We start from the raw sequence: 6,720 nt of genomic DNA on the forward strand, positions 1-6,720 counted from the left end.
ATGAGCCGCGGCCCATGAAACTTTAATCACGGCCCCTTGGTGGCCTGTCCCATATCGTTGTCAGAAACACGATCATGGCTAACTTTAACCTTAAATAAAATAAAAAACTACTGAGGCTAGAGGTCTGCAATTTGGTAAGTTTGATGATTGGAGGGTGGATGATCAACATACCAATTTGCAGCCCTCTAGCCTCTGTAGTTTTTAAGATCTGAAGGCGGACAGAAAAAGTGCGAACGGACAGACAAAGCCGGCAAAATAGTTTTATTTTCAGAAAACCAAAAGTATATGCATAAACATTTTAGTTGTCAACTACTTGCATGTCTTTAAAGTCTGTCATTTTAAAACGATATTGCGAAAAGTTCAGGCATTTCTTTAAAATCTATCAGAATCAAAATGCTATTGTAGAATGCCTCATCATTTTCGTATTATGCTCCTCACAATGCCATCTTATCTCTGGCAGCACCTGAAATTGCTTACTGCACTGACAGTCTGTTCTCTAGCAGTTTTCAGCAGCGACTGATTCAGCTGTAAACAGATAGAATGACCTTCGATTTAATGGTACGATGCGTCGCGTGTGCAAAGCAAGTGTCTACTTTCCGTGCTGAGGTCACAGCTATTAGATCACAATAGCCTCAGAGCATGGATTCTTAACTTTTGATTTTCAAATTTCTAGTCATTGTCCTTTCTTTACTGAAAATGATCTTGCTAGCTCAAATGCAAGTTTAATCTATGGAGATCCATACTGTTAATTTATATATATATATTATGTAAATATATAAATATACAAATATTTATATATACATCCGTGTGTATATACTGTATATATATATATATATATATATATATATATATATATATATATATATATATATATACTTGAGGTATATCCTGGCTTTAAATAAAGAATCGTTAATATAAAAATATAAAATCAACCCAGAACAATGAGTCACGACCATAGGGAAATTATTACAGCACTGGCCAGAACTACCCACGAGTCGTTCGCTGACTTGTCTCCGACATGTTTGCATTGTCGTGGGCGAGAAGTTACCAACTTGTGTTTAAGACAAATTAAAAAAAAAGGTTTTATTTTTCATCCTATCTCCCTCATACCTGGCAGGAGATAGTGACATCCGATGAGAAGACCTCAGATACATCGACGAGTGTCGCTTATACTTCAGATGATAATTGTGAAAATATCTCTATAACAGTTTTTTTTTTTCGCGTGATGATTCATTTGTGCTTTTCAGCTTTTGATTGATTGGCTTTTTTTATGCATGTATATATATGCATTTATGTATGTATGTTTGTATATATATATTGTATTTATATATATTATATAAGTATATACAGTATATACATATACATAATTATATACATATATATATATATATATATATATATATATAGATATACATTATATATCTATATCTATCTGTCCATCTGTCTATCTATCTATCTATCTATCTATATATATATATATATATATATATATATATATATATATATATATATATTTTATATATATATATATATACATACATACATATATATACATATATATATATATATATATATATATATATATATATATATATATATATATATATATATACCAACTTCTGCCTTTGACATTTTGTTCTTCGGTGATCGTAGCTATCCAAACAATCATGCCCACACACACACACACACACACACACACACACACACACACATATACACACGCGCACGCGCACTTTAGAGAACCAGAACTGTCTAGATAGGAGTAACAATATCACCTGCTGGGACACATTTATTGGGTCCTGATTAATCTTTGTCGTGGCACAGTAATCCCTGTCATCAAATTGTGCTTAATCATAGTCATTATTTCGAATCACATGAGGTTAACAATTATGAATTTCGACTTTGTGTGGCCTTGAAATTGATCCCGTGAAGTTGACTCAAGGTCAAAAGATGAGGTGAGGTCATCTGTCTGTTTTTTTTATAGCTAATGTTTGTTTTTTATAAACAACTGAAAGCCACGATTTAATTTCGATACTTTTGCTACAATAACTTTGAATTTTGTGTTGATCTGGTGAACTTGACTCGAGGTCAAAAGGTGAGCTGAGGTCACCTGTCTGTTTTTGTGGTAGGTATAATAGCTAATGTTTTTTTTTTTATTTATAAACAGTTGAAAGCCAGGATTTATATTACAATACTTTAGCTACAGTAACTCTGAATTTTGTATTGGTCTGGTGGTGAACTTGACTCGAGGTCAAAAGGTGAGCTGAGGTCATCTGTCTGTTTTTGTGGTAGGTATATTAGAGCCAATGTTTTTTTTTTTTTTTTTTCGTTGAAAAATCTGAAAGCCAAAATCAATTTCCACTTCTTCTGCTACAGCAAATTTTTGAATTTTGTATTGATCTCGTGAACTTCAATCAAGGAGAAAAGGCGGGCTGAGGTCATCAGTGTTTTAAATTTTTTTTTTTTAACAATCAAGAGGTAAGATTAAATTTCAATACTGTTGTTGCAATAACTTTGAATTTTTTATTGATCTGGTGAATTTGTCTCAAAACTGAGGAGAAGCTATGGCCATCAATCTGTTTTTGTTGCAGGTATGTTATAGCTAATTTTTTTTTCGTTGAAATAATTATCAATCTGTTTTTGTTGTAGGTATGTTGTAGCTAATGTTTTTTCTTTTCGTTGAAACAATTATCACTGTTTTTGTTGTGGGTATGTTATAAATATATTTTTTTTTTTGTTGAAACAATTATCACTGTTTTCGTTGTAGGTAAATTATAGCTAATGTTTTATTCGTTGAAAACAATTAAAATCTAGGATTTATTTATAATACTCTGGCTAAGTTGACTCTGAATTTTGTAAATGCCTTTAGGTGAGGATCACGAGACAAATCTGCTGGGCCCGCGTTCGAGTCTCCGAGCGGCCAATGAAGAATTAGAGGAATTTATTTCTGGTGATAGAAATTCATTTCTCGCTATAATGTGGTTCGGATTCCACAATGAGCTGTAGGTCCCGTTGCTAGGTAACCAATTGGTTCTTAGCCACGTAAAATAAGTCTACTCCTTCGTCAGCTTAGTGGTCAAGTTAAACTAAGGTATACTTAACGAGACAAATTTTCTGCGAGAAATAACATTTGCGTCACGCATAAGATTATAATACTTTCTACATTACAAACTGATAGCCTTGATCAAGTATATAACAAAGAAATATCACTGAAAAACAAGTATATATACAAAATGGATAAAATGTATTATATTCAATACAAAAGGAGAGAAAATTATCACGCTCACTTATGCGAAATTTTATACATACCATTACTGAATATCATTTTCCATAATTTAAGACGAACAAAAAATGCATGCAAAGCAAAGGGGGAAACATTTGAATCTAAAAAGTAATTTATCTTTGCTGATGTAAGTAATGGGTTTTATCTATATTCAAATTTGACTCCTACATGTTCGGTTTTTTTTTTTTCTTACCAATGGACGTAATAATATGTTGTGGCAACTTGCAAGTCTGCAGCCTACTAGCCTGCAACGTCCTCCTTCCCCCCGCCCCCATCATCATCCTCCTCATCATTATCATCTTCATCATTATTATCATCATCATTCATCATCATCATAACAATCATCATCTTGTGCTTTCACTTCCACGTATCTCCGCTTTTCTCGAGCCTACTCCTGTCTCACGTGGTGCCCATGGGAGCCACACTGACGACACCACGTACCGTTCTCCCCTGGGTTGGGCGAAGGACATGTCCAAGCCACCTCCATCCACCCTGTATCATTGTTATGGAACCTTATTTTTAATTGAAGTAAGTTTTCGCAGTATCCTGAATTTAAAGCGTAATTGACAAATATAGTTTAGATATTGTTTTATTCCATACCATAATCCATGCCCATAAGGCAATATACGAATAATAAAGGCAAGGGAAATAATAATAATAATAATAATAATAATAATAATAATGAAACAAGAAACATTCAGCCAAATTAAAAGCCCTATTCAAAGTATGAATATAACACATAATACTTTCATAATGAGAGAGAGAGAGAGAGAGAGAGAGAGAGAGAGAGAGAGAGAGAGAGAGAGAGAGAGAGAGATAGAGAAATTAAACGATTCATTCAATCGATTCCTCACTCTATAATAAAATATTGGTTACAGCCACAACCCACTTCACAAAAGAAAGAAGCTAGGATCTTCGACAGAGAGAGAGAGAGAGAGAGAGAGAGAGAGAGAGAGAGAGAGAGAGAGAGAGAGAGAGAGAGAGAGAGAGAGAGAAATTAAACGATTCATTCAATCGATTTCTCACTCTCTAACAAAATATTGGTTACAGTCACCACCCACTTCACAAAAGAAAGAAGCTAGGATCTTCGACAGAGAGAGAGAGAGAGAGAGAGAGAGAGAGAGAGAGAGAGAGAGAGAGAGAGAGAGAGAGAGAGAGAAATTAAACGATTCATTCAATCGATTCCTCACTCTATAATAAAATATTGGTTACAGTCACCACCCACTTCACAAAAGAAAGAAGCCAGGATCTTCGACAGAGAGAGAGAGAGAGAGAGAGAGAGAGAGAGAGAGAGAGAGAGAGAGAGAGAGAGAGACTTAAGGCTTATCGAGACCCCGCTGCATGTCATGTCACTCACACTAATTATCAAACTTCCATCGCGCATCTTGCCTCACATCTGATTATTCTCTCTCTCTCTCTCTCTCTCTCTCTCTCTCTCTCTCAACTCAACGGAGCATCTGAGACTACTTCCAAATGAATAAGAAATGTGATTAAAAAGTTATGATAAAAATCGATAATTCAATTCGACCTCTTAGGTCCCCTCCTAATCTCTCTCTCTCTCTCTCTCTCTCTCTCTCTCTCTCATCGTTCCAGCCTCCCTTTATAGGTTTTACTCCTTGTATCACGTCCTCATCCATTAATCTCCTATCTCATTTTCCGTCCGTTACTGAATTACAAAAAGTCACATATTTTGCTATTTTTTCCTTGTATATCTCTTTTGTTTTCTCTTCTTCCTCATTATTGTACCCTTCCACGCCTTCATTCTAAGTCACTGCATAATAAAAATTCCTTGATTTATTTACTGTTTGTAATTCTTTCGTCCACTTCTTTATTTTCATAAATTTATGTTCCGTCTTTCTCGTGTCCCCTAAATCTTGAGAAATTCTTCGGCCACATTCCTGTATCTCTTTGTTTCGTTTTCTCCTTCTTCCCTCCTTCTTCTTCTTCTTCTTCTTCGTCTTCTTCTTCTTCTACTACTCCCTCTTCTGAGTAACCTCCCATTCCTTCATTTTTATCTAGGCGCCATTTCTCTCTCCTTTATCATGACTTACGCCACCTCCTGCGGTCTCCGTCGTCCCCAGTAGATTGGGTTGCACAGACATACATACACACACACACACACACAAACTCTCTTCTTCAGTTCCTCTCAAAACACATCTTGGATCACTTAGTCACTTCGGAACTCGGAGACAAGGAAGAGAGAGAGAGAGAGAGAGAGAGAGAGAGAGAGAGAGAGAGAGAGAGAGAGAGAGAGAGAGAGAGAGAGAGCGGTGAACAATACTGTCCACATCACCGATAACAAGACATCTGCAATAATCGAGTTATTCATTCAATAATAAGCAATTGCATAAAAGTACTGACAAGTCCTCGGTTTGTTATAAACGAAGGTAAATTCAACATTTTTCAAATAATCTCTTTTCTTCCTTGAATGGATTTAGTCCTCCTTCCTACCCTCCTAAACCAAAACTCCAGTGGAAATACTCCTGAGCTACTCCTTATATGTACTCCTCACCTACCCTATATATATATATATATATATATATATATATATATATATATATATATATATATATATATATATATATATATACATATATATATATTCATCTACTCCTTCTACGCTCTTTTCAGTTACTTCTCATTTAACTTACTCGTCATAATCATAATTTCAGCCACAATTTTATCCCCATCTTCCCCAACTTGAACTTATGTTTAATTACACTTTTCATTCAACCAAATAATGACTGAGTATACCTCCAGCCACTCTTCTTCTCACAATTACATACATCAACTCCCACTTCCATATACTATATACTAAAACAAAATCTAGTTGAAACTTGTGTTTCCAACAATCAAGCCACTTTTCAAAACCATTTCCATAACACATCTCTTTAGTTTCATTTGATCTATGAAGTCCATTCTTGCTCAGATTACCATCTTTTTATGTCACATACTTTTGCATATAAATCACCTATCACAACCACCTTTTCATATTCTCTAAACTAAGCAAGGCACAGATTTAGACTCAAAAAATACAAATAAAAAAATATTCTTTTTGGCTCGTTCTTCTGTTCCTGAATTAAAAGTATTATTGAATTAAAAGTATTATCATTATTATTTTTATTACTGCTACTAATATTATTTTGAAAATTTAAATCTTTAATATACCGTACAATCAACATTACAGCTTCTCCTGCCACACAATCTCACATATACAAATCTCACTAATATACTCGTATTTCTTCAACAATCCACCACTACCCCAGACACAATCACTCTTTGAAAATTTAAATCTTTAATATACCGTACAATTAACATTACAGATTCTCCTGCCACACAATCTCACATATACAAATCTCGAACTAATATATTCGTATTTCTTCAACAATCCACCGCTACCTCAGACACAATCACTCCTTGAAAACTTAAATCTTTAA

General features: G+C 34.4%; 1 long non-coding RNA gene across 1 annotated transcript; it reads left to right on the forward strand.

Annotated features, from left to right (window-relative positions):
• Positions 1-1,569: 1,569 nt before the first annotated feature.
• LOC136840770 (uncharacterized) lies at positions 1,570-4,264 on the forward strand. Its single transcript, XR_010853729.1, has 2 exons — positions 1,570-2,591; positions 2,650-4,264. It is a non-coding gene; the product is annotated as an uncharacterized lncRNA (long non-coding RNA).
• The last annotated feature ends 2,456 nt before the right edge of the window (positions 4,265-6,720 follow it).

Source organism: Macrobrachium rosenbergii, chromosome 8 (assembly GCF_040412425.1).
Source record: "Macrobrachium rosenbergii isolate ZJJX-2024 chromosome 8, ASM4041242v1, whole genome shotgun sequence".
NCBI lineage: Eukaryota > Metazoa > Arthropoda > Malacostraca > Decapoda > Palaemonidae > Macrobrachium > Macrobrachium rosenbergii.